We start from the raw sequence: 26,258 nt of genomic DNA on the forward strand, positions 1-26,258 counted from the left end.
GCTCACTACTGTCCTGGGATTTTCGTGTAATGAAGGATTTTATCTAAAGTTTTTTCGTGAAGTTTTTGGTATCAGCATTGGTGCACTCTTACAGAGTAAACTTCTTGATGACGTAGAAAAGAATGAAAAATAGTTGGGAGTCATCTGTCCCACATAACAACCAGACGAATTTCTGGGTAACCAGGGGTAGGCACAGTCTCCACAGATGTAGTAATGATTGTCCAATATCCCCATGCCCTTTCCCAAAGTTATATGCCTTCAATCCACTTTCCCAAAGTTATATGCCTTCAATCCAAGCTAAACTAATACAGTTTCATCACAGGTGATATTGCAACTGTTCCTTCTCTGGCATAACAAGCATCACCTTGTGTCAATGCAGCCAACTGATGATATACTTTCCATAATGTAATGCCAAGTTTGATTTTCTAAAGCAATTTGGATTTCTAGATCAGTCTGTTGCACATGGAGGAGCAACACTGGAATGTCCCCTTAGCATCATGGGGAGCAAACCCACACACCCAGTAGTTGAAAACATTCGAGTCAATGGCATATTGATGCAGCATTCAAAGAAACAAGTTCTCTCATGTTGATCAGAAGCAGTAGAAGACGACGACTTAGCGACATCATCAGGAGGTGGTGTGGTGCCATTTTCAGTTGGCTCAGGAGACATCAAGTGGGTTTTCTTGCAATGCTAAGCATGGATCCAATTCAGTATTCCAGCACACTTTACTGCAGTATGAGTAGTTGGAGGATGAGATGAGATCCCTTCCACCACGGCTCCAAAGAGGATTCGTTTTGGAACACCTTCACATAGACCCACTCACCTGGCCGTAAGTAGTGACAGGGAAGTGCTGCAAGTGGAAGGGCCTCCTTGGTGCATTTATGAAAAGTTTAAGACAGAAAAGTTTTGAACAGCAGTTCAGCAAAGCTCATAGGTTCATAGGTAGGTACTAGGCTATCTGCCCAAAAGCATTTATAAGCCTAGCCAGAATGTGTTGCCTTTCGCCGTTCCCTTAGATTAGGTCCCTGTGCCTCTGTCCAGCAGATCCACCAAAGTGATCCCTGGGGTAAACTTTGTTGCCCAGCCACTAGTCAAGGTTTCTCTTGAAGAGTGTTAGCGAGGAGCTCTGCCTAATGTAGACTGGAATCTTTTGGAATCTTGTTCCAAAGCATGGGAAGTCTCTGGGACAGGAATCTATCCCTCCAGCACATCCTAATTATTGTTGTGGTGAGGTTTAGATCCCTAAAGCGTGTGGCTTGAGGAGATATGGTTTTCTTTAGGTGGAGCATTGGACACGGCCTTGTATGTCAGACAGAGATCACCTCTGAGTAGGCGGTATGCAACAGAGTACAGCTGGAGTGAGCTGCATAGGGCATCTGTTTGAGGCCAGTGATCCTCTTGGTGAGGTACTTATGTGATCTTTCCAGCTGTTGCAGATATTTTGTGAATGGGGCGTTGTACTCTATGATGGGTCTGTTGAGTGATGAGTAGAGGGGCACAATGACTACTTTTGATCTGGATGCAAACGCTTTTGTGATTAGGTGGGCCACATAGGATTTTCTAACCACTTTGGCAATGTGATTATAAAAGGAGAGATTACTATCTACTTGGGTCCCCAGATCCTTTATTACGTTTTCCATATTTAGGGGACTACCACCTAGTTTGTGGGTACTTTGTTTTTTTCAAAAGGGGATGACTATGCACTTTTTGGCATTTAGCTTGAGGCCATGATTTTGACACCAGGTATCCATCTCAGTGAGACACTTTTAGAGGATGTCTGTCAGCCGGAGAGTCAATTATAGCCCCTAGTTTGCAGTAGTCTACGAACTTGGTCAGCCACCATCATCCTATGCTTGCCTGTACCTCTGAGAAGTATGCCGAACAGGAGGGGTCCTAGGACTAACCCCTCGGGAACACCACTTGTAACCGGTTTAGAGCCGGACCTGGCTTCAGCAACTCTCACCATGTGGGTTTTGTCCATGAGCCAGTTGGCAAATCAATCTTGTGATGTAGGGGTTTATGTTCAGGCTGTTGAGCTTGTCTACAATACCAGAATGGGGAATGGTGTTGAAGGCCGTTGCAAGGTCTAGGTAGGCTGTGTGTACCACCTTTCCCTAGACTATAGCCTTGGTAACTGTCTCAAGGAAGTCCACCAGGTTTAGGAGGCATGATCTGCCCTTAAAGCCAAACTGGGTAGGGCCCAGTGTTTGGAGGTTCCCAATGTCTCTGTTAATGAGTTCCATGATGATGCACTCCATTGCCTTGCAGACCAAGCTAGTCAGGCTTATAGGGCGATAGTTCTCGGGGTCTGTTTTGGCTCCACCTTTGTGGAGTGGAATAACCGTTGCTGTACGCCACTCTATTAAGTAGCTTGTGGTGAGGCTGAGTTTGAACAGTGTGTTTAGGTGAGGGGTTAGTTCATCTTTGAGCTCATGTAGGACGCAGCCTGGGACACCATCTGGTCCCATTGATGCTGTGTTTTTGGCTTTGGAGAGGGCTGTTTTAACCAGAGTGTCTGATTTCAGGGGCTCTACATTCTTCTGGTATGGTTATCGTCCCTTTTGGGGGTGAGAGGGGGGTGAAGTTTGCACTGAACCTGTATGCCAGGATGTTGGCGATATCGGTTGGTTCAGTGTATTTTGTGCCATTCTGCACCAACTTCGAGCAGATCTGAGCATTGCCACTTAGATTCTTGAAATAGCTAAAGAAAGCCTTGTGGTTATCTTTGGAGTCCTTGGCAATTTTTCTTTCAAAGCTAGCCTTGGATGATTTTACGAGGGGTCGTAGTTTCTTGCTGATACTGATCAGGGATTTCTTCCCTTCTTGGGATTTTACTCTTTTCTGTACTAGTTTCCTCCTACTGTATAGCTTGTTTATGGCAGGAGTCCACCAGACTGGTTTCCTTTTCATGGAGGAGTGAGTCTTGGTTTTGCTTGGGAAGCATGATCCATGCATTCTTGTAGGTGCCCGAAGAATGCATTAGTAAAGGCTTTTGCAGCTTGGACAGCGTTATCCTTCAGCATGGGGGCTTTGAAACTTTCTTAAGTAACGTGAAGTTTGCTTTTGAAAAGTTTTTCACGGTGGTTTCCTTGACCGGGGGTGGGGGCAGAATGTGGATATCCAGAGTGATTTGTTTATGGTCATATCTAACCATTGAGGGGTTGACCTCCGGTGTGGAACACCAGTCGCCCATGTTGGTGATGACCAGGTCCAATATGTTGTCACCTCTGGTGGGAGTGTTGACCAGTTGTGCCAGAGCGTTTTGAGTTTATAAATTCTAGGAAATCTTGGGCAAGGGAGTTAGTACAGGAGTAGTTCTCCCAGTTAATGTTTGGGCAACTGAAATCACCCAATATTAGGGTGTTTGGTAGGACCTTTATGTTTCCCAGTGTTTCCAGAAATGTGGAATGTGCATCCTGGGACATGGTGGGTGATCTGTAGCAAGCTACAATTTGAATTGCGGTTTTGCCCATTGTTAGTTGCACGTGGATGATCTCTGAAGCATCATGCTGTGCCACTAACCTGGAGGTGTGGGTATCCTTGATGAACATGGATAAACCCCCCGGCTTTTGTATTTCGGTCCAGGTTCTGTGGCCGAAATGTATGGTAGGAGTTGTAGCCTGGTAGTGCTGGGGTGCTCTCTGAAGCCTTAAAAAGTACAGTTGTGTACACCTACCCTAAATGTAGATGTTAGAGTGTCTTCACTGTTGCAGTCATAACTGTAGGGTGATCCTGCCGGCAGGCAGCCCGAGGTCGGCCAGAATCACAAAGTCTGGGTCCGGCGTCGGCTGCACAAGCTAGTACCCTGACGTCAGTACGCTCTGGTACATAGCCCTCAGCCGACGCCATCTTCTCCAGCCTTTCTTGCCCCAGATGTCAGAAATCCCCAATAAACAAAAAATGAGTCCCACAAGGAAACACAAACACACCATAAAGTGAAAAAGAGGGATAGGAGGGAGGAACACGACTGCAACAGTGAAGACACTCGAACATCTACATTTATGGTAGGTGTACACAACTGTACTATGTTCTTCGTGTTTCACTGTTGCAGTCATAACTGTAGGGTGGAATCCCAAAGCAGTGAAGAAAGGGAGGAGGCTTAGATAGAAGAAGGGCAGCAAGAAGGCCCTGCAAAACAGCAGAGGCAAACCTGCCCTGGTCTTAGCGTACAAAGGAGATTGTAGTGCTTGGAAAGGTATGCACAGAACTCCAAGTGGCAGCTTCCAAGATATCCTTGGTAGGTACTCCTCTGAGAAAAGCAGTAGAAGTGGCAGCAGCTCTAGTAGAATGACTTCTCACAGTACCTGGAAACCGTTTCCCATGATGAGTGTAACAAAATCTTATTCCATAGGCAATCCATTTGGAAATAGTTTGTTTGGAAATAGCCTTTCCAAGAGAACTGGAGGCAAAAGAAACAAACAATTGGTTAGATTTTCTGAATTCTTTAGTCTTGTCCAAGGTAACTGTCTGTGTACGTCCAATGAATGCAAAATCCTTTCCCCTTTATTTTGAGGATTAGGAAAGAAGGTAGGAAGGTGAATAGTCTGATTTAAAGCAACTTTCGAAATCACCTTAGGCATGAAAGTAGGATTGGTCCTCAAGGATACTCTGTCAAGATGGAAAATTAGGTATGGCACTACAGCCATAAGAGCTTGCAACTCTGAAACCCTTCTGGCAGAAGTCAATGCTAACAAAAGAACTGTCTTCCAGGATAAAAATTTAATATCAGAAGCCGCAGCAGGCTCAAAAGGAGGCAAAGTGAGTTTTTCCAAAACATAGTTAAGATCCTAGGCAGGGACAGGAGGGGTCCTAGGAGGCCTCAAATTCTTAGCCCCTCTCAAGAATTGTCTCACCAATGGATGAGAAAAGACAGGAGGATCAGTATTAAAATGAGCAGATATAGCAGAAGCATGAATCTTAATGGAAGAAAAGGAAAGGCCTTTAGACAAAAGGTCTGAAAGGTAAAGCAAAATAGACGAGAGATCAGGCACAAAAGAGTTAAAGCCACGGTCCTGCATCCAAATGCAAAACCTTTTCCATTTAGAGGCATAGGATTTCCTAGTGCTAGGCAGTCTGGCTTCTAGAAGAACATCCAAAACTTGATTGGGGAGCTTAGAAGAAATCAAAGTTCCTTGAAGAGCCAAGCTGCCAGGCAAAGGGTATTGAGATGAGGGTGTAGCATCTGACCCTGATGCTGGGACAGAAGAGAAGGGTACAGAGGAAGGATCCAAGGAGGTTCCAAGCAGAGGTGTTGTAAGGTTGGATACCAAAACTGTCGAGGCCAATTCGGAGCAATCAAGATGTACTTGGGCTTGTCTTGTTTTATCTTCAGTAATATCCGGGGAAGAAGAGGAAGAGGAGGGAAGGCATATCCCGAAAGGTTCCTCCAACTGAATGACAGCGCATCCACTTTCCAAGCTGTTTTGTGGAAGGCCCTGGTGCAAAAGAGAGGCAGCTGATGGTTGAGATGGGATGCAAACAGATCTATCTGGGGACACCCCCAAACTGCAGTTATCCTGTTGAATAAGTTGGTGTCTAGCATCCATTCGTGAGGATCCAAAATGTTTCTGCTTAGGCTGTCTGCTAAGAGATTCTGCTTTCCTGGAATGAATTGAGCCTGAAGATGCAGATTCAGACTTAGAGCTATGTCCCATAAAGCCATAGCTAGTCTGCAAAGGGGGTATGATTGAGAGCCCCCCTGCTTGTTTATGTACCACATGACTGTGGTGTTGTCTGTACAATTAGAAGAGGCCCTGGTTGCAAAAGGTTCTTGAAGGCTAGAAGAGCATTTTGAACTGCCAACATTTCCTTCAGATTGATGTGCCAGTGAAGGTGATTCGTTGTCCAGGTCCCCTGCTGGCAATTGTTTAGAAAATGTGCTCCCAAGCATAATCCGGCGTCCGTGGTTATGATTTGAGAAGGTTGAGGTAGACGAAAAGGCTTCCCTTCGTTTAAAGTGCACACCCTGGACCACCAAAGGAACTCCTTCTGGAGGCAGGGGATCAGAGGAATCAAAGTGTCCAGATCTTGGTAATGCTGAGACCATACACTTTTCAGGTACCATTGAAGCTTTCTCATATGAAGCCTTGCATTTGGAATTAACAGAATGCATGAAGCCATATAGCCCAGTGCCTGCAGGAATTTCCTTGCAGTGAGCTGAGTTAAGGTTGCCAAGGTTTTGAAAATTGAAGCCAGCTGTATTTGTTTTTCTGGCGTAAGGAAAGCCCTTTGTAAGGTTGTATTTAGGAGGGCTCCCAAAAATATCATTTGTTGAGAAGGAACCAATTGGGACTTTTTTATGTTCACTGAAAATCCCAGGAGGAGGAAGAGACGTTGAACAAAATCCAGATGTTCATAGGTTCATAGGTTCATACTAGGCTATCTGCCCGAGGGCATTTACAAGCCTAGCCCATCGTTTTGTGGCTTACGCCACCCCTTTAGTATGGGGAACTATACCCATTATTTTGCTGTGCCTCTGTCGAGCAGTGACACTGAGGTTATCCCTGGGGTATATCTGTGATCTCCCATCCATTGGTCAAGATTTCTCTTGAACAAGGCCAGCGAGGTACTCTGCCTCACATGTACCGGGATTTTGTTCCACAGCATAGGGAGTCTTTGGGTGATGAATCTATCCCGCCAGCACGTCCTATTAATAGCCGTGTCAAGGTTTAAGTCTCCGCCCTTGTGGCTCTGATGGATCTAGATTTTTGAGGTGAAGCATATTCATCAAATCTGGGTTTGACATGGCCTTGTATGTTAGGCAAAGGTCACCTCTGAGCAAGCGGTGCGACTGAATAGAGCTGGAGTTCTTTCAGTCGGGCAGCATAGGACAGATTTTGAGACCCTTTATCCTTTTGGTGAGGAACTTTTGTGGCCTCTCCAGCTGCTGCAAGTGTCGGGTCAGATACATTCGAATGGGGCATTGTACTCAATCATTGGTCTGATGAGTGATGAGTAAAGGGAGACTATGACCTCCCTTGATCTAGATGAGACTCCCTTCATGATAAGGTGGGCAATGTAGAAGGTCTTCCTAACTACTTTAGCTACATGGGTGTCGAATGACAGACTACTGTCAACCTGGGTCCCCAGGTCCCTGATAACTTCTTCTGTGCTCAGTGGATTGCCACCTATTTGGTAGCTAGGGGTAACCTTGTTTTTCCCGAAGGGTATGACTATGCATTTTTTGGCATTTAACTTTAGGCCGTGGCTCTGGCACCAGTTATCCGTTTCTGTGAGACCCTTCTGAAGGATATCTGTATCAGATGTGTTTTCTACTATGGCACCCAGTTTGCAGTCATCTGCAAACTTTGTCAGCCATAACCCTCCTGTGTTTGCTTGTACTTCGGAAAAGTAGATGCCAAACAAGAGTGGGCCCAGGACTGAGCCCTGTGGGACACCACTTGTGACAGGCTTTGAGTCTGACATGGCGCCAGCAACTCTGACCCTGTGGGTTCTGTCACTCAGCCAGTTTGCAACCCATCTTGTGATGTATGGGTTGACATTTAAGCTGATGAGTTTGTCAATGATACCCGAGTGGGGTATTGTATCGAAGGCCTTAGCCAGATCGAGGTAGGCTGTATGGACTGCCTTTCCCTCATCAATGGCTTTGGTGACTGTTTGAAAAAGTCAACCAAGTTTAAAAGGCATGATCTGCCTTTGACAAAGCCAAACTGGGTTGGATCCAAAGTCTGCAAATTCCCTATGTCTTTATTTATGAGGTCCATTATGATCCTCTCCATGGCTTTGCAGATAAGGCTTGTCAAGCTAATGGGCGGTAATTTCCAGGGTCGGTGGAGGCACCGCCTTTGTGAAGTGGTACCACAGTTGCAGTGCGCCACTCCTGGGTGCGTATCCAGAGGTAAGACTTTGATTAAACAGCTGTCCTAGCTGTGGGTTTAATTCCTCATTGAGTTCATGGAGCACACAGCCAGGGACACCATCAGGTCCCATGGATGCTGTGTTTTTTGCTTTGGAGAGAGCAGTTCTCACTTGGGCGCTGGAGATGTTTGGGGGCTGCAATCGCTTTGGTATAGATATCTCTCCTTTGGGGAGGGGAGAAGTTTGCACTGAACCTGTCAGCCAGTATGTTGGCAATGTCTGTAGGATCAGTAATCTTCACATCATTTTGAACTAGCTCTGAGCATATCTGGGAGTTTCCTCCCAGGTTTCTAACATAGCTAAAAGAAGGCCTTATGATTGTCTTTTGAGTCTTTAGCTATTTTTCTCTCGAAATTTGCTTTGGATGATTTTATGAGAGCTCTTAGTTTTTTACTTATAGTGATCAAGGGTGTCTTACCTTTTAAGGATTTTGCTCTATCTTATAGTAGCTTCCTCCTTTTGTTGTAGAGTTTGTTTATGGCTGGGGTCCACCAGACTAGACGCTTGCCTTTGGTACAAAGAGTCTTTGTTTTGCTTGGGATTGCCTTATCCATGCAGTCCTGCAGGTGCTGGTAGAAGGCATTTGTAAGTGATTCAGCGGCTTGAGTACTGTTTTCCGCCGGTTCGGGGGCCTTAAAGGAGACCACACTAGTCTTTAGAAGTGTGAAGTCGGCTTTTGAGAAGTTCTTTACTGTGGTCTTATTTATTTCAGGTGGGGGTGGGATGAGGACCTCCAGCGAGATTAGTTTGTGGTCTGATCTCACCAGTGAGGGGTACACCTCCAGTGTTGAACATTGTGCTCCCATGTTCGTGATGATGAGATCAAGTATGTTATCTCCTCTTGTGGGGATGGTGACTAGTTGTTCCATGGCATTTGAGTTTATGAATTCCAGGAACTTTTGGGCTAGGGTGTTTGGGCTTGAGTAGTGTTCCCAGTCTATATTAGGGTAATTGAAGTCACCTAGTATGATGGTGTTTGGGGATACATTTATCCCCTCTAGTGTTTTCAGGAAGGCCATGTGAGGTTCCTGAGTTTGTGAGGGTGGCCTGTAACATGCTACAATTTGCAGAGCAGTCTTGCCTATGGTTAATTGCACCTGGATGGTCTCCGATGCATCGTGCGTTGCCACCAGTCTTGAGGTGTGGGTGTCCTTGATGAATATGGATACCCCCCCCTCCTTTCTTGGTATTGTCCGGATTTTGGGGCCGGAACGCATGATATGAGGTAAAACCTGATAGCGCTGGGGTGCTCTCAGGAGCCTTGAACCAGGTTTCTGTCATAGCACAGACATCGATGTTCTCCATACTGAGAAGGGCCTCGAGTGCGTGCATTTTGAGATTTAGACTTCTGGCATTGAGCAGCATTACCCTTAGTTTTTTTCCTTTTTTGTGTTCTAGGCTGGTAGGTTTAGAATTTGAGCCTTGCCTAAAAAAGGCACTATGGGGTGGCAAGATCCTTTGCCAATATCCGGAATGCCACGGGTGACAGGTGCAAGCCGTCCCTTGCGAAGCAGCGTGGCTTGTCCAGCATGTCATCCCAGGCAGACAGACACTGGATCCCCTTTGAATGACACCAGTGTTTAAGCCAATTGTTAAAGCTGATCATCTTATCTCTGTATTGTGGCATCATTCTTGGTGAAGGTAGGATACTGCTCAAGGTCAGGGTCATACCTGCCTGGGCTACATAATCAGAGAGCTCCTCAATGTCTCTTTTCATGTAGTCCAAGGAGGTACGTCTCAGGTCGTTTACACCAGCGTGGACAATGACTGAGTCATATTTGTACCTGCTGTTGAGAGACCTGAGTGCTTGCATTATGTGGCGGATTCTAGCACCCGACAGGCAGCTTACTGTGACCTTCTCCTTACTCAGTCTGGTGAGCGGGACGTCAGTGTGTCTGACTATGGAGTCACCAATGACTAGTGTGTCTGGCATTGTGTTTGGCCTTAAGGGCTGTGACTGTTTGACACTCTGACTGTGAGGTCTATGTGTTGCAGGTGTTGTGTTCTGAGGTGGTGGTTGTTTGGGTGTCTGCTTTGGTGGCCTCTGCTGTTTTGGTAGATTTTTGATCAGAGCCTCGAGTATGTCTTTGTGTGTTTATGTGTATGATTTGAGGTTGTAATGGTACTATGTGAGACTGGGTCTATAGTGTGTGTGGTAACCTTCTCCTCCTGACTGGTCTTGCCAGTCCTATGTTGAGAGAGCTCAGCCTCCAGTTTGGCCGTATAGTTGCATCTCTCGCATGTATTTGTGTTTTGTGGGAGGAGGAGAGGGTTGTCTGTGTACATGAGGCAATTGTAACATTGCCTCAATATTCCCAGGTTAACCAGCTGAGCAGGAGAGGACACTAGCAACTGATCCTCGACATGCTAGAAGGAATAGACAAAAAACTTTAAAAAGATTCCGGGGACGTGGGTGACCGAGAAATGGGGGTTGCCTTTTGGGGTACTATCTATGACAAGAGTGCCGTATCAAGGTAATAAGTACTGTAGGAGCAAGTGCTACGTTTAACAGATAGAGAATAGTCTACTTGGAGTCAAGTAGAGATGATCTTTTAATTATAGGATAAGCTGATTAGATCAGTAGTATAGTTCGAGGAAGGTAGTTTTAAGGGAAAATTTGAAGAGTGGACTTTAGGTAGCCGAATAGTTTAAACCTGCTTAACCGCTGCTGCCCTAGTGTGCAACGGTAGCAACTCCGCTAAAGCGTGCTTTATAGCAGGGGGCTGGAAAAGACAGGAAATGACCCAAAATGGCCAATAAACTACAAGTTACTGCCTTAAACCACTCCTCTGAGGACAAATGAAGGAGTTATGGAAATGACCCCTAGTGGCCAATAAAACTACAGTTTCAAGTCAGTAACCACCTCTCCGGGGCAGGATAGCCGCCCAGTGTTAGTCACTGCCACTGCTGAACGCAGAGACCCTCCTTCAGCCCAAGCAAAATGGCCTCACAGAAACTTTCAAACAGTTCAGGAACAGCAAGCCTGTAACTGAACTTTTTTAACTCTCAGAAAAGTGGGAAATAAAGCAAGATTTTTTTTTGTTGTTTTTGTTTTTTACAGAGATAGCAGAGGTTCACAAGTAATATCAAGTTATAACAGTGCAGTAAATGACCCCACACAAGAGTGCTAGGTCAAGGACAGAAAATATGCAAGTTTTAAGAAAAAAACGATTTAAAATTAAGTGCAAACAGGAAATTCAGCAAACAGCTTTTGGTTGTGCTCTAAATACAGCTACTAATACAGTAGTAAAAGGTCCTTGCTGTCTGCCTGGATAAGGCAGTCGTCCAAATAGGGGTAAATCTGAATCCCCTGAAGTCTGCAATAAGCCACTACTGGGGCCAGGCACTTGGTAAAAACCCTGGGCGCAGTAGATAAACCAAAGGGCAGTACAGAGAATTGAAAGTGCCTCGAGCCTGCTTTGAATCTGAGGAATCTCCTGCGTTCCTGCCTGATGGGAATGTGTAAGTAGGCCTCCTTTAGGTCCAATGTCACCATCCAAGCGTCCTGGGAGAGTACTGGAAGCAGTTGTTGTAGAGTAAGCATTTTGAATTTTGGAATTTCCAAAAAAGTGTTTAACACTGAAAGGTCCAGAATAGGTCTCCATGAGTTTTGTTTTCTTGGAACCAGAAATAGTCTTGAGTAAAAGCCTTTTCCCTTTTCTGAGAGAGGAACAGGCTCTATGGCTCTCATGGCCAGTAGAGCATCCACTTGATTTAAGGCCTCTGCCCATTGATGTTTTGGCAGATCTGGCCAACCGATAACCCTTGGCAGAGTATGAAAATGGAACTTGTAGCCTCTTAAAATCACGTCCAATACCCATTTGTCCTGGGTAATATGAGTCCAATTTCTGTAAAAAAGAGAAAGCTTTCCTCCGAGAGGGGCATCCAGGTAAGGGGGTCCTGAAGCCCAACTGAGAGAGTCATTGAGTCTGCTTCCTTTGAGATTGGGATCTGTCTTCTCCCCTTCTAGGTGAAGAAGCAGTCCATTGTCTGGATCTGTAAGAGGCCTGAGCTTGACCACGACCTCTGGAGCGTCTATATCTTCTATATCTTCCCCTTTGAGGCCTGTCAGACGTGGGAAAGGACCAATTTTTGGATGGCCAATTCCTGGAAAATCTAGGAGGCTGAACTTGTAAGAAATCTTTCACAGTCTGCATAGATTTTGCCTTTTCTTCCATCTTTTTAATAACCTCTTCAGCCTTGGATCCAAATAAAACATCATGCTGAACAGGGGCATCTAAAAGTTTAGCCTTAACCTGTTCCGGCAAACTTTGTTCTCGAAGCCAGGCATGTCTCCTAATAACAGTACCAGAGGCTGCGGCCCTGCAAGAAGCTTCCAAAGCATCACAACCACAATGCAAACTATGCTTGTTCACTTGTTCAGTTGCATGCAATACATCCTGCAATTCCTTATCCTCTGCACAAGCCGGAGAGGTAACAAGCTTTTGCTTCAAAACAGACAAAAGAAATTGCTGATACTTAAACATATGAAACTGGCAATTTAAAGCCCTAATAGCAAGGGTAGCAGAAGTATATACCTTTTTACCCCACCTGTCTAAGGCACGAGAATCCTTCTCGGAGGGAATAGGATTTTTGGAAGAAGCCACCTTAGCAGCCTTAGAACCCTGAGAAATAGTTTCAGGATCCGCAGAAGGGTTCTTGAATAAGAATAAATGAAAATCAGGGACCCTGTAAAATCTATCAGGCTTAGAAGGAGCAGGGGGCATGGAATCAGGATTCAAATTAGCCTCAGAAAAGGCATCATCCACAATATCAAGAACAGGAGGAATAGCTAAAGGCCTGTGTTGAGGAAGAAGAAGGAATTCCCTAAGCCTCTTCTTGGAAGCAGAATAATCCTGACCTTCCCAATGAAAATGTTCCCTCATCTCATGTAAGGTCTCCCCAAAAGAGAAATCCTCAGGCAGAGAAGCAGAGGGCAGGGAATCCTCTGCATCCGAATCCTCATAAGGAGGAAAAGAATATTCCTGATCAGAGGAAGAAACAGAAGATACAGAAGCCTGGTCAGAGGAATCCAAAGGAACATCCTGTCGAGGCCTTTTCTCTGGAGGGGGATGAGAACCCCTAATCATTGTAAGCAAATCCTCAGCCATCCTTAGCAATTGCTTCTGTGTCTTGGGAGTAGCTTCAGAAGTAGCTGGAGCAGAAACTTTAGGTTTAACTGGAGTCTTGGACTTTGCCTTTGCCTTTGAAATGGTGATGTGAGTAGGCCTGAATACCCCCTCAGAAGCCGGTACCTGCACAGCGGTTCCGGACCCATCTAAGGGAGCGATGTCCGAAGGTCCTGCAGCAGATAAAACAATAGGCCTTGATGGCTCCCCATGGGAGTCTGTATCGGCCATCGGATCAGAAGTGGCGGACGACAGGGGCTGCAAAAGCACCTCACTGACGACAGCCGAACCAGACGCTGACTCCAGCTGCAACGAATCCTGTTTGGACCTCGGAGGCCTGTCCTTGTCTCTGCGCTTCTTTTGAATTCCGGTAGAATCTGACGACATTCTATAATTGAAGCGTCTGCCAAAGTAATTTAAAGCCCAGTCATACCGACGCTTAATGGTGCGAGAATTGAACCTGGCACAGAACCGACAACAAGAAACGTCGTGGTCAGGGCCTAAGCAAGGTAGACAGTAAGAGTGGAAATCTTTATGAGGTATCTGTTTTCCACACGCTACACAATTATTAACTTTTTCTGACATCGGAGGAACAAGAAAAAGATTCCCCAACGGGGTACTTAGCTTTGAGAAGAGAAGTAAGAACTTCGGACCGACAGCAATCAAATGCGTAGATCGAAAATCGCCAAACAGCTTGCGAACTGCTTTCCACCGCACGGCAAGAAAGACTGGAGAAGATGGCGTCGGCTGAGGGCTATGTACCAGAGCATACTGACGTCAGGGTACTAGCTTGTGCAGCCGACGCCGGACCCAGACTTTGTGATTCTGGCCGACCTCGGGCTGCCTGCCGGCAGGATCACCCTACAGTTATGACTGCAACAGTGAAACACGAAGAACATCCAGGTTTCTGTTACTGCACACATATCGATTTTCTCCACACTGAGGAGTGCCTAGAGTGCATGCATTTTGAGGTTTAGACTTCTGGCACTGAGTAGCATTACCCTCAGTTTTTTGTTACTTCAGTAAATACCAGTTCACAGTTTCTCAATGGCTGGGAAGGTGGCGTTCTCATGGGCCAAAACACAAGAATTTCATGAGGACTTAATTTACAAGCAACGTTTACAGTTCCTCACATACTCAGAGCCAGAGGCAAATTATCTGGTCATTTTAGCCCAGTTTCACTACATACTTTGCCAATTCGGATTTTAAGAACAAACCTTTCAACATCACCAAATGACTGAGGGTGATGAGGAAAATGCAACTAGACATTTTTTTTTTTTTTTTTTAACACAGGACACAATTTTTTTAACAATATCAGTAAAACGAGTACCTCTATCTGAATTAATACAGTGAGATGCATCAAACCTAGGAATAATTTTTAGCAATTTCTTTACTACTATTTTCAGCATCACACTTAGCAGATGGATAGGCTTCCACCTGTGAAGAAAAACAACAAACAATAACCAAAATTTATGAAAAAATTAGGACATTTCCTCATCTGGATAAAATCCAGCTGTATATTTGCAAAGGGCCCCCACGGTGGGGGCAAAGCAGAAAATGTACATTTTACAGATGGTGCAATATTATGCCACAAACAGATCTCACAATTACTTTCATAATGGCTAACTAGAGACTTAGAAAGAGGTGTAAACTAATCCCACTGAATAAGCTTTAGAAGTCCATGCTTACCACAGTGATTCGCTAAATGGTATGCCATCACCAATCAGGGTAGTACAGCTAAAGATGCCACTATCCTGCCATCAGGGTGTCTCCATAAATAAGCATGCTTTTTACAACCCCCACTGATCCGGCTCTGCTGGACAGTGGCGCAGGGAACTGATGACTCTGCTGGACAGAGGTACAGGGAACTAATCTAAGGGGGTGGCGAAAGCCAACACATTCTGGCTAGGCTTATAAATGCCCGTGGGCAGACAGCCTACAACTTACCTATGAGCTCTTTCTCAGCCTCTGAAGCTTCACTCTGTAAAATTACAAGGATTGTCAGCTTTTGTAGATGCTGCCTGCACAATAAAAAAAACACAATTTTTACTAACACTGACATCCAAACCAGCAGCTTGCTTGGCTGCATAATCTGCTAGCTGGTTACCTCTCACAGTGACAATGTCTCCTTTTACATGAGCTTGCACTTTAACCACATCTAAAGTCTTTGGTAACAGAAAAGCATTTAATAAGTATCTTACAAACTTTCCATTTTCTATTTCAGTACCTGCTGATGTTAAAAATCCTGTTTCCACAATTCTAAAAAATGAGCCATCCCAAATCCCTAACAGCTATCAGTATAAATGTTCAGAACTTTAACTATTCCAGTCTTTCCTGCATGATATTGTCTTTTCAATAAATATAGCAGTGCCTTCAAGTAAGGTTTCCATTTCGGTTTCTTCCACACAATCCATCCATGAACAATTCCATTTCTGCATGGTCTATTGGAGTATCTCTCAAATTGGGTCTATGATAAAGCACGTGGCTAGTCAAAGTAATACAACCATGTGGGTTCACCATCTCCTGTCATAGGCAGGAGGGATGCTGGGTTCAATACCTGGCATTGCTCAATGGTGACTGCAGGATTAGAAATAAGCAACAATTCATATTTAGTTAACCTTGTAGTTGAAAGATGCTGTCATGGATTTTAGCAACAGTGCAGATACCACATGGGGAACTGCAACTGTAAGTTTGTGTCCTAGGACCAACAAAGCAGATTGTTGTACCATCAAGTACAGCTGTGAGTGTGTGTCCTAGGACCAATGCTGCTGATTGGTCTACCATCACAACAGCTGCTGCTACTGCTTGCAACCTGTTAATCCTCTAGTGACCATGTCGAACTATGAATTGTAATATGCAATACGTTTAAATTCAAAGTGTATTTGAACTAGTATCCCTGCTGCATACTCCCACTTCACGACAGAACATGAAAGGCTTCTTATAATCTTAGAGTCCTATGGCAGGGGCTGTAGAAGGGCTCATTGTAAGTAAAAGCACGTTCTTCCTTTTCTTTCCAGAACAACAACTCTAGTGTGTCTTGTTTGAGCAGATCAGTCAAAAGCTCAACAATTTCTGCTTAATTTGGTACCCACTGTCTACAGTTTCTGGCCAAACCCAGAAAAGCTTGCAGCTGCTTTTCAGCAACAGGGGTGCCAGCACGTGAAGGCAGGGGATGCCTCTCTCTGTGCGATATAAAGTGTCCTAAATACCTTACCTTAGGTGACCACAACTGAAGTTTTTCCTTTGATACTTTGTGTCCCTTTTTTGCTAATTCATTCAGTATATTTATGGTGCCCAGCCGTCAATGTGTTAATGTATCTGAAACTATAAATCATCTACATATTGCACAAATACAGAGTTGAATGGAAAATGGATTTCTTCAAGGTTCCACTTTAAAATTTGCAAAAGATTGACAGACTATTGACAAACCCTTGTGGCAGTCCTAGCCATGTATATTGCATTTTCTCATATGTGAAGACAAATACTAGCTATCTAGATTAACAGGAATGCAAAATAAAGCTCAACATAAATCTGCTAGAGAAAAACGGTAGTATGCAACTCAATACGGTCACTGGATTTTGCACTACACATTACAAAGGGATGAAAACTTTACTAACTGCTCTTAAGTCTCATACAAAACTGTATCTATTTCTGCCTGGCTTTTTAACTAGAAAAATGGGAATATTACATCAACTATGTAATTTTGCTATAATTTCCTGCTGAATCAGAGATTCGGTTACAGGCTTAATTCCCCGTTCTGCCTCTGGTGTTAAAGGAAAATGTGCTATGTGAGGAAGTGCCTTTGTAGAACCCACACACATTTTTACAAGTGTGGCAGATTTTAACAGACCTACCTCATTAGACAGTCTTGCCCACAAAATGTCAGGAACCTGCTGTAGCAGTCTGTCATCTGCACTTGAACATGGGTTTTCTGTTCTTTCCGCAGTAACACTAAGTATGACAATCACTTCTTCAGATCAGATTTGGCCAGTATGTATAAAACTCCATCTGCAGTGCAAATGATAATACATCCTAATTTACAAAGGCGATTCCTACCCATTAAGTATACTGGAGCCAAAGTGCTTCATAGAAAGGCATGCTTACATTCTTAACGCTCTTATGTTTACCTCATCCTCCCCGCCCCCCTCCCCAAAAGTATTGTCAGTACATTCCTCCTGACATTTGCTGCCACTCTGGAGGTGGGGGTGGTAGAGAAACATGGGAAGGATTTTGATTTTGCCAGTGCTGCATTTCCTGTTGTGGATTAGGGTATTCTCCTTTAAAATGTCCCATTTGTCCATAGTTGTGACAAGCCCCCTCCCAGCTTGATCTTGCTAAACATTCGTTGCTCCTCCCCTACCTTGCCTACCCTCCATCCCTGCCTCTACTCCTCCTTTCAAAACTCCGTATTTACAGTGGAGTTTGTCTTCCACATCTCATCTCTTATCTACTTGATCCATGTAGTTTTCTGCATATTTTATTAACTTATCTATTTCCTCTCCTGCCAGCTGACCTGGTTTTGCTTTACTAATGCCTGCACATTTAGTCTGTGCACAAAAGCAAAAGTAAAAGCTGCTTTAGCATTTGCCATTGAATATGCAATACCAGCATGTGCTGAAAATACTTCTAAAGTAATCAACTGGTGTTTCTCCCTCACCTTGCTTACATGTAGTAATTTTATCCAGTTTGGTTTAACAGGACAGACTGTCAAAATGTCTTTCAATAGCTTCTCTGACTTCCATTAATATCTGCTTCCCTTCAGCAGTTAAGTAATTTGTGTCCCCTGCTTGATTCAATTAGTCTTTGTCTTTCAATTTTTCATACATATCAAACGGGATTATTTTTTTGTTGGAATAAATGAAGGACCTGACCATTTCTGTGATGAGGGAAGAAGGTAAGCTGACCATCCTCCCCAGAAGACTCCTCCACCCCCCCCCCCCCACTGCCATATGGTCATTTGAAATGGTTGGATACAAAGAAGCAGTTGGTACAGGATTACATGCTTTACAGTACTTTTACATTCACTACTACAGTATTCTTAACATATGGGATTCCCTGGCATGGAAGCCTAATGTCCTGCCAGTCTACCAAAGACTCCTGTTGCTTTAAAAGGTATGCCGAACATCATCCAAAAGTTCCTTGCATAGCATAGGGCATGAAGGTGATGTTCAGGCCTACCAAAAACAAAACATTTGCCTCCAGTCTGAATGTGTCTTTCTACCACTGGTCTGTTTACCTGTGTCTGTCTTCTGCCAGTTGAATACATTTTCTTTCTCCAGTGATTACCTACACTTATTTACTGACTTTGCAGTTGCAGATAAATGCCCAGTTGGGGTTTTTTTTTTGTTTTTTCTTGTCTTGTTGTGTGTTCCTTGGAGTTACTGTCATCCAGGAAGGGTAAATGCCAGTGTGGGAGAGACTCCCCATAAAGACCTCCACGATAAGTGCCTCGTCTAAGAGCTTCTCATGACCATACGTCCTATTCAATTTGTCAGGTGTTCATCCCACAAACCCTTCACAGTAGACTTTCTTCCCTTTCCTTGTATCTTGAGAACCAGCATCTTAAGCTTCCTGCCAAAGATTCTCCCACCCCGAAGGTCAACCGGTAGGAAAGGTGGTTAAAAAAAAAAAAAAAAAAAGTGCGACCAGAATCTTCCGGTGTCCAGCTTTTGCCAGCCGTTTTCCCCCAAGGTCATTATAAACTCAGAGGCTCACCCAGTTGTGTTGTTGGATTTCTCTGCCATGACCACGCTGGAGTCCGGTGAGGATCCACTGGCAGCACATCTGAAGAGGCTTTGCAGGCAAATGTCCCGGACATTCAGAGGGGAACCACAGTTCATTTTTCCAAGGGGTCAGTTTTTAGTTAGGAATGAAATTCTACTATGGTTCTCAACTGTCTTCCCGAGTCTGAGCCTTCTCAGTTTTTTAGCGGGGACGTTCCTTTAAAAAAGGAACAAAAACTTAAACATGTTTCTTCTGCACCTAGGGATCTACAAAGTGAGTGACAGGCCTTTAAAGCAATAAATAGCCCCTGAGTAATGTCCTTCCAGAAGGGGTTTCAGTTCCTGCTCTTTCTTGGTCCTCTACTCTCCTTAAAAGTCCTAGAGAACAGGATTCTTGAGGACGAGTCAGATTCTGATGACAAATCCCTGACTTATTCTACTCCATTTCCTTCTCCTTTGGACTATGGGTCAGAAGAGGAGGAATCTATTAGTCCTGATGTTTTTGAGGAAAATTCCTTTGGGGACACACCCTCTAGGATGACAGATGTGTTCAGGTCCCCGATATCCATAAGATGATGTTATGAGTTGCTGTAGGTTGGAATCTAAACCTGTGGCTATTCCTCCAGTTTTGTCTGCTTTGTTGAAAGCTTTCTACAATGCCTCTCATGCACCCGATTCTCTGCCCCCTGCTCCCAAGAACCACAACAGGTTTTATACCGTGCCAGAGGACTATTTTTTATACTAATGTTCTGTTGCTGACCCCTCTGTTTGTACAGAAAGTTTTAAATACTTGAACAATGTTCCTTTACATTTCTAACCACACATACTTGTGAAGAAGATTCTAACTGCAGACTGCCTCATTATAAGCTGATCTGCAGATGTCATTGGGAAGTTGACAGTTGCAGATGCTGGAAGACAGGAAGGAACTTTAGTAAACAGATGTCAGTTGATTTTCAAATTCTATGAAAATTAGAAATGGAACAGTTGTGACAGGCTCATCTATATAAAAGAGCCTGCTGAAGATAGTTGAAGTCCGTTATAGTTGCTGCCAGTTAACAGCCAGTTATAGCTGCAGTTACACAGTTACAGTTGTACTGTGTATTGGATACCCAAAGGGACTCCAAGAACTGTAAGCCTAAAATTGCTCTTTTGTAATAATTCAGTTTAGATCAGGGACAGTGTTCTTTAGTCAGATAGGAAAAATCACAACTAATCAGTTTGTGTTTTTCTAAACTGTTGGATTTCTAGCCTCCAGTATGGATTTCATTTTCCTGGTGATTGAGGTCCGTTTGTTTATTGCGATTTACTGTTTTAAAATTTTAATCATTTTGCTCATTATTAAATATTTTTATTAACTTAAATTACTAAAGAAAACACTGATTGACCAGCCATAATGTGAGTGTGTGCTTACATTTACTTTGATAATTCCAGGCCTCTCCAAAAAGCCTGGCTGCTTTAGGTCATTTGCTATCATTTGTTTTAATATCTAATTTTCATAATTGGACACTACTTTAAAAGAGCATGTAAGCTCTCAGATTGGTGACCGCGTGTTACCATATTATTTTGGGGAAGGGGCAAAGCTGCAAATCTGTGTCAGGTTTTCCCAGAAGTGCTTGGATGTGTGAGATTTAATTAAAAGTGAGAGTGTATTAGAGGTCTTAAACTGGGACACATTGCTCTGAAATGTGTAACAAGAACTGACAATTGCGGTGGACAGAAGTATACAGTCTAGTCCCAGGTTATAGTGTGAGTTCCTGCTATGCTCTTAGGGGAAAATTGTGAAATATTACTCCTGTTAACTGACAGTCTCACACTGGAGTGAATAGTGAGGATTGAAGCTCCTTATTTATTAACCCAGGATAGTGGGGGACGTCATATTATTGTTGGCAGTCCGGTGGGGTATTATCTGGATGTCACAAGGCATTCCTCAGCCTTCTCGGGAACAACTTCCCTTTTCTCCCACAGGTTCTTCAAAATCTCTTGACTCTGGGTACTGTTCAAGAGGTGCCCGTGTTCCAAAAGGGGAAAGGATTCTACTCTAGACAGTTTCTAGTGCCCAGGAAAGATGACATTTGGAGACCTATTCCAGATGTCTCATCTACACACTTTTCTAAAAGTGCCTTCCTTTCGGATGCTGTCCCTTTAGATTCTGTTTCCTCTCTTGCTCCCCTCAGGCCTCTATGGTGTCTCTGGATCTCAGGGATGCTTACTTCAATATTCCAATCCATCCTCTTTTCAGGAAGTTTTTGCATTTTTCTGTTGATTCCTGCATTTTCAGTTCCCTGCTTTGCTATTTGGCCTTTCTACTGCCCTAAGGGTGTTCACCAAATGCCTTTCCCCTCTGATTGCTTTTTGCAGGCTTCAAGGAATCCAAATATTTCCTTACATGGACGACCTGTTGATTCAGGCGTGTTCTCCACAGACCTTTCAACAAAGATCTTTATTTTGCCATTTCCCTTCTTCAGGGTCTGAGGTTTACTATAAATTTCAAAAAGTCTTCTCTGACTCCTTCTCAGGATCAGGTTTTTCTGGGTTATAGGATTCAGATGGTGCCAATGCTGGCTTTCCTGCCCCCTCCAAAGGCCTTAACTGTCATTTTCTTCTTTCACACACTTCTTCCTCTGGCTTCCATTACTGCCAGGGAGTTCGAAAGCTCTGGGTTTCACGGCATCCAGGATTATGATGCTACCTCTGGCCAAACTTCACATCAGAAAGTTTGTGGTTTCTGAAGTCAGTGTGGGTTCAACATGCACATCCCTCTAAACTTTGTAGTTCCTCTTCTTCCTGGTCTCAGAAAGGAACTTCACTGGTGGATTCAGCATTTTTCTCTGAATCCAGGGATCCCTTTTCATCCCCCTCTTCCCTCTCAGAACTGTTCACAGGTGCTTCAGGCATGGGATGGAGGGTGACATTTGGCTCCCTAATGGTTCAGGGGTGTGATCACCATATCAGCAGAAGTAGCACATCAATGTCAAAGAGATGAGAGCTCTTCTGATGGCTCTTCAGGCCTTTTATCCTCTTCTGTCTCCACAGCCTTTCAATGTATTCACAGACAATACCACAGTGATGTGCAAACAGAGAGAAATGAGATCTTAACTTCTTTGTTGGTTGGCACTTCTACTCTGGGATCTTGCAGTCAAGTATCAAGCGACTCTTCAGGCAGATTGCATCCCCCTCCAGTCAGAATATTGTGGAAGACGCACTAAGCAGGTCCTTAACTCAGTTCTATGAATGAATGCTTCACAGGAATGTGTTTCTGGACATTATCCACCAGTGGAGTACTCCTCAAGTGGATCTTTTTGCCTCCCCTCTAAACAGACAACTTGAGACAGAGTACCAGGTCCTCGGGTGCGGAAGGTGGACTCCCTCATTTTCGTGTAAGGGGACATTTCTTTATGCATTCCCTCCCAGTCCTCTCATTCCGAAAGTCCTGTTCAAAATTCAACAAGATGCTCCCAAAATCTTATTATTGACTTCATTTTGGCCGCGACAGCATTGGTTCCCACTTCTTCTGCATTTACCCAGGGGCAATTATCACAAGTTATCTCACAAGGTGGATCTACTCTCACAAGACAAGGAATCTCTCATCCATCCCCACTTGTCCAATCTTCAACTGACACTGTGGGTGATAGGATTTTGATTCCTCATAGACACCTTTTTTCTGAGGACCTGCTGCAAGTTCTGCGAGCAGCCAGTAAACCTACTACTAGGAAATCCTGCTTATCCAAATGGAAGAGGTTCTCTATTTGGTGTCTCCCTCATAACCCGGACTCGCTCACTGTGGATGTTCCTTTGGTTCTCTCTTATTTGTAAGACTTGCTCAATGCTGGTTTGGCCTACGCTTCTATCAAGGCCCACTTGTCAGCTCTCTTTGCTTGTCTGCCTTTTTCTCCTCCTTTAGCTTCTAGATTTGAGGTGAAACAATTTCTTAAAGGCGTCCTTAATATTAGACCTCTCAGGATGCCTGTTCCTCCTCCCTGGGATCTTAATTTTGTTTTGAAGATGTTGCTGCTTCAGCTTGCTTGCAACATTGTTCTTAGAAGACTGCCCTTTTGTTAGCTGTTACTTCTGCCAGATGTGTGTCTGAGTTACAGGCCCTTACGGCTTATCCTCCTTTCTTGATCTTTCATGAGGACAGAGTGCCCTTGCAAATTAACCCTTCTTTTATGCCTAAGGTGGTTAATAAGCTATCACTTAATCAGTCTATTAATATGCCTACTTTTTCCCCTCTCCGCAAAATGACAGTGAGAGGGGGCTGCATACTTTGGACGTGCACAGGCAACTCAGGGTTTATTTGGATAAGACTAGGGCTATTAGAAAATCTGATCAGTTATTTGTTTTTCGTCCTAGATCTTTGGGACTTGCTGTATCCAAGCAAACTATTTATTCTTGGATTTCTAAGGCCATTTCTTTTTGTTGCACTTTTCATGGGAATAGCCTTCCCTCTTCAGTCACGGCTCACTACACTAGAGCTGTGGCTTCTTCTGATGCTTTTTTTCAAATGCTTAGATACCAACTCTATTCTTGAATCAGCTACCTAGATTTCTGTGCATAACTTTACCAAGCACTACAAGTTGGACAGTATTCTCCAGAGCTAGGGCTGGTTTTGCTAGTGCTGTTCTTCTTGGCTTTTTAGGAGACTCTTCTGCTCCTTCCCCCTCCCTAGTTTCTTCTTGAGCTTTGGCACTCTCCCATATGTTACGTATACTGCAGCAGTGAATGTAAGGACATAATAGAGTTGTGCAAAATCTAAACAGTAGATGTCCTTTCCTTCACTGCTACAGTATTCGCTCCCTCCCTCCTTCCCCCTAGTCCTTTGCCTTCCTGGAAAGTACAGATTACCTCTTGGGTTCCTTGGACTGGTGTTCCTATTGAGGGAAATCAGTTCTGATTACGGTAGGCCTGAATACCGCCTTTATGCTCTACACTACTCAAGGAGCATGTGTGTGATGTTCAGTGTAGCTTTAAAGCAATAGGAGTCTTTGGTAGACTGGCCAGATGTCGGGGGTTCCATGGCAAGGAATCCCATACGTTAAGAATGCTGCAGCAGTGAAGGCAAGGATATCTACAGTTATGGTAAGATTTGACACAACTGTACTTTAACTTGTTGTAACACTTTACCTTTTGTAGCTTTTAACTCCTTTACAGTGGATTCCTTGTCTCTCTTAAAAAAAAATTCACATACCAACCCTTACAACTGTTCTACTGATCAGGTTTTATCTTATTATTCTCATGTTCTAATTTTGTTCATAAATGTAGTATTTTAGTTTTATTAAAAGTTCCATCACCAGGAAAGCATAAATCTAAGTTTGGTTTAGTTTATGCCAGTATGTTATGCACTGGCAAGATTTCACCCCATACTTGCGATACATATAACGGGCTTGAGAGCATACAGATAGTGCGAAGATTTTACTACCAGAGTAAAAGATATGCTACACTGTTACATTTTAATTTTTGGGTCTAGTACCACAGAATCATACAAAAGTACAGTTGTGTACACCTACCATAAATGTAGATGTTCGAGTGTCTTCACTGTTGCAGTCATAACTGTAGGGTGCTCCTGCCGGCAGGCAGCCCGAGGTCGGCCAGAATCCCAAAGTCTGGGTCCGGCGTCGGCTGTACAAGCCAGTACCCTGACGTCAGTACGCTCTGGTACATAGCCCTCAGCCGACGCCATCTTCTCCAGCCTTTCTTGCCCTAGATGTCAGAAGTCCCTAATAAATCATAAATGAATCCCACTAGGAAACACAAATACACCACAAAAAGAGAAAAAGAGGGGATAGGAGGGAGGGAAACACCGACTGCAACAGTGAAGACACTCGAACATCTACATTTATGGTAGGTGTACACAACTGTACTATGTTCATCGTGTTTCACTGTTGCAGTCATAACTGTAGGGTGGAATCCCAAAGCAGTGAAAAAAGGGGGGAGGTTTAGACAGAAGAAGGGGCAGCAAGAAGACCCTGCAAAACAGCAGAGGTAAAGCCTGTCCTGGTCTTAGAATATAAAGGGAGATTGTAGTGCTTGGAAAAAGTATGCACAGAACTCTAAGTGGCAGCTTCCAAGATATCCTTGGTAGGAACTCCCCTGAGAAAAGCTGTAGAAGTAGCAGCTGCTCTAGTAGAATGACTTCTCACAGTACCTGGAAATTGTTTCCCATGATGAGTGTAACAAAATCTTATTCCATAAGAAATCCATTTGGAAATAGTTTGTTTGGAAATAGCCTTTCCAAGAGAACTGGAGGCAAAAGAAACAAACAATTGGTTAGATTTTCTGAACTCTTTAGTCTTGTCCAAATAAAATCGTAACCGTCTGTGCACGTCCAAGGAATGCAAAATCCTTTCCCCTTTATTCTGAGGATTAGGAAAGAAGGTAGGAAGGTCAATTGTTTGATTCAAAGCCACTTTCGAAATCACCTTAGGCATGAAAGTAGGACTGGTCCTCAAGGATACTCTGTCCTGGTGGAAAATAAGGTATGGTTCCACAGCCATGAGAGCTTGCAACTCTGAGACCCTTCTGGCAGAAGTCAAAGCTAACAAAAGAACTGTCTTCCAAGATAAAAACTTAATATCTGAAGATGCAGCAGGCTCAAAAGGAGGCAAAGTAAGTTTTTCTAACACATAATTAAGATCCCAAGCAGGAAAGTACAGTTTTGTACCTACCATAAATGTAGATGTCCGATAGGCATGCATCTGCAGTCCTTACAAATGGGTTGTCCTGTCGTCAGGCAGCCCTTCGGTCGGCCGGATTCCAAAGTCTGGGTCTGGCCTTGGCTGGGTGCGACCCCAGCCGAGGCCAGACCCAGACTTTGGAATCGCCCGACGACAGGACAACCCATTTGTAAGGACTGCAGATGCATCCTTGAAGGACATCAGGAGGGGTTCTGGGAGGCCTTAAATTCTTAGCCCCTCTCAAGAATTGTCTCACCAAAGGATGAGAAAAAACAGGGGGATCAGTATTGAAATGAGCAGAAATAGCAGAAGCATGAATCTTAATGGAAGAAAAGGAAAGTCCATTAGACAAAAGATCCGAAAGGTAAAGCAAAATAGAAGAGATCAGGTACCAGAGGGTCCAAGCCTTGGTCCTGCATCCAAATGCAAAATCTCTTCCATTTAGAGGCATAGGATTTCCTAGTGCTAGGTTGTCTAGCTTCCAAAAGAACATCCAAAACTTGTTTGGGAAGGCTAGAAGAGATCAAATTCCTTTGAAGAGCCAAGCTGCCAGACAAAGGGTCTTGAGATTGGAATGTAGCAACTGACCCTGATGCTGGGACAGAAGAGAAGGGTTCAGAGGGAGAATCCAAGGAGGCTCCAAGAACAGGTGCTTTAAAGTGGGATACCAAAACTGTCGAGGCCAATTTGGAGCAATCAAGATGAGGAACTTGGGCTTGTCCTGTTTTATCTTTAGTAAAATCCGAGGAAGAAGAGGAAGAGGAGGGAAGGCATATCCCGAAAGGTTTCTCCAGCTGAAGGACAGGGCATCCACTTTCCAAGCTGTTTTGTGGAATGACCTGGTGCAAAAGAGAGG

At 44.1% G+C, this 26,258-nt stretch overlaps 1 protein-coding gene across 2 annotated transcripts in view; it reads right to left on the bottom strand.

The window, feature by feature from the left end:
* TRMT1 (tRNA methyltransferase 1) overlaps positions 1-26,258 on the bottom strand; it is a 733,367-nt gene that overhangs the window by 513,479 nt on the left and 193,630 nt on the right. The gene's annotated exons all lie outside the window — the stretch shown is intronic.

This window comes from Protopterus annectens, chromosome 9.part0, assembly GCF_019279795.1.
Source record: "Protopterus annectens isolate FY-2018-M chromosome 9.part0, PAN1.0, whole genome shotgun sequence".
In the NCBI taxonomy this organism is placed as follows: Eukaryota; Metazoa; Chordata; order Ceratodontiformes; family Protopteridae; genus Protopterus; species Protopterus annectens.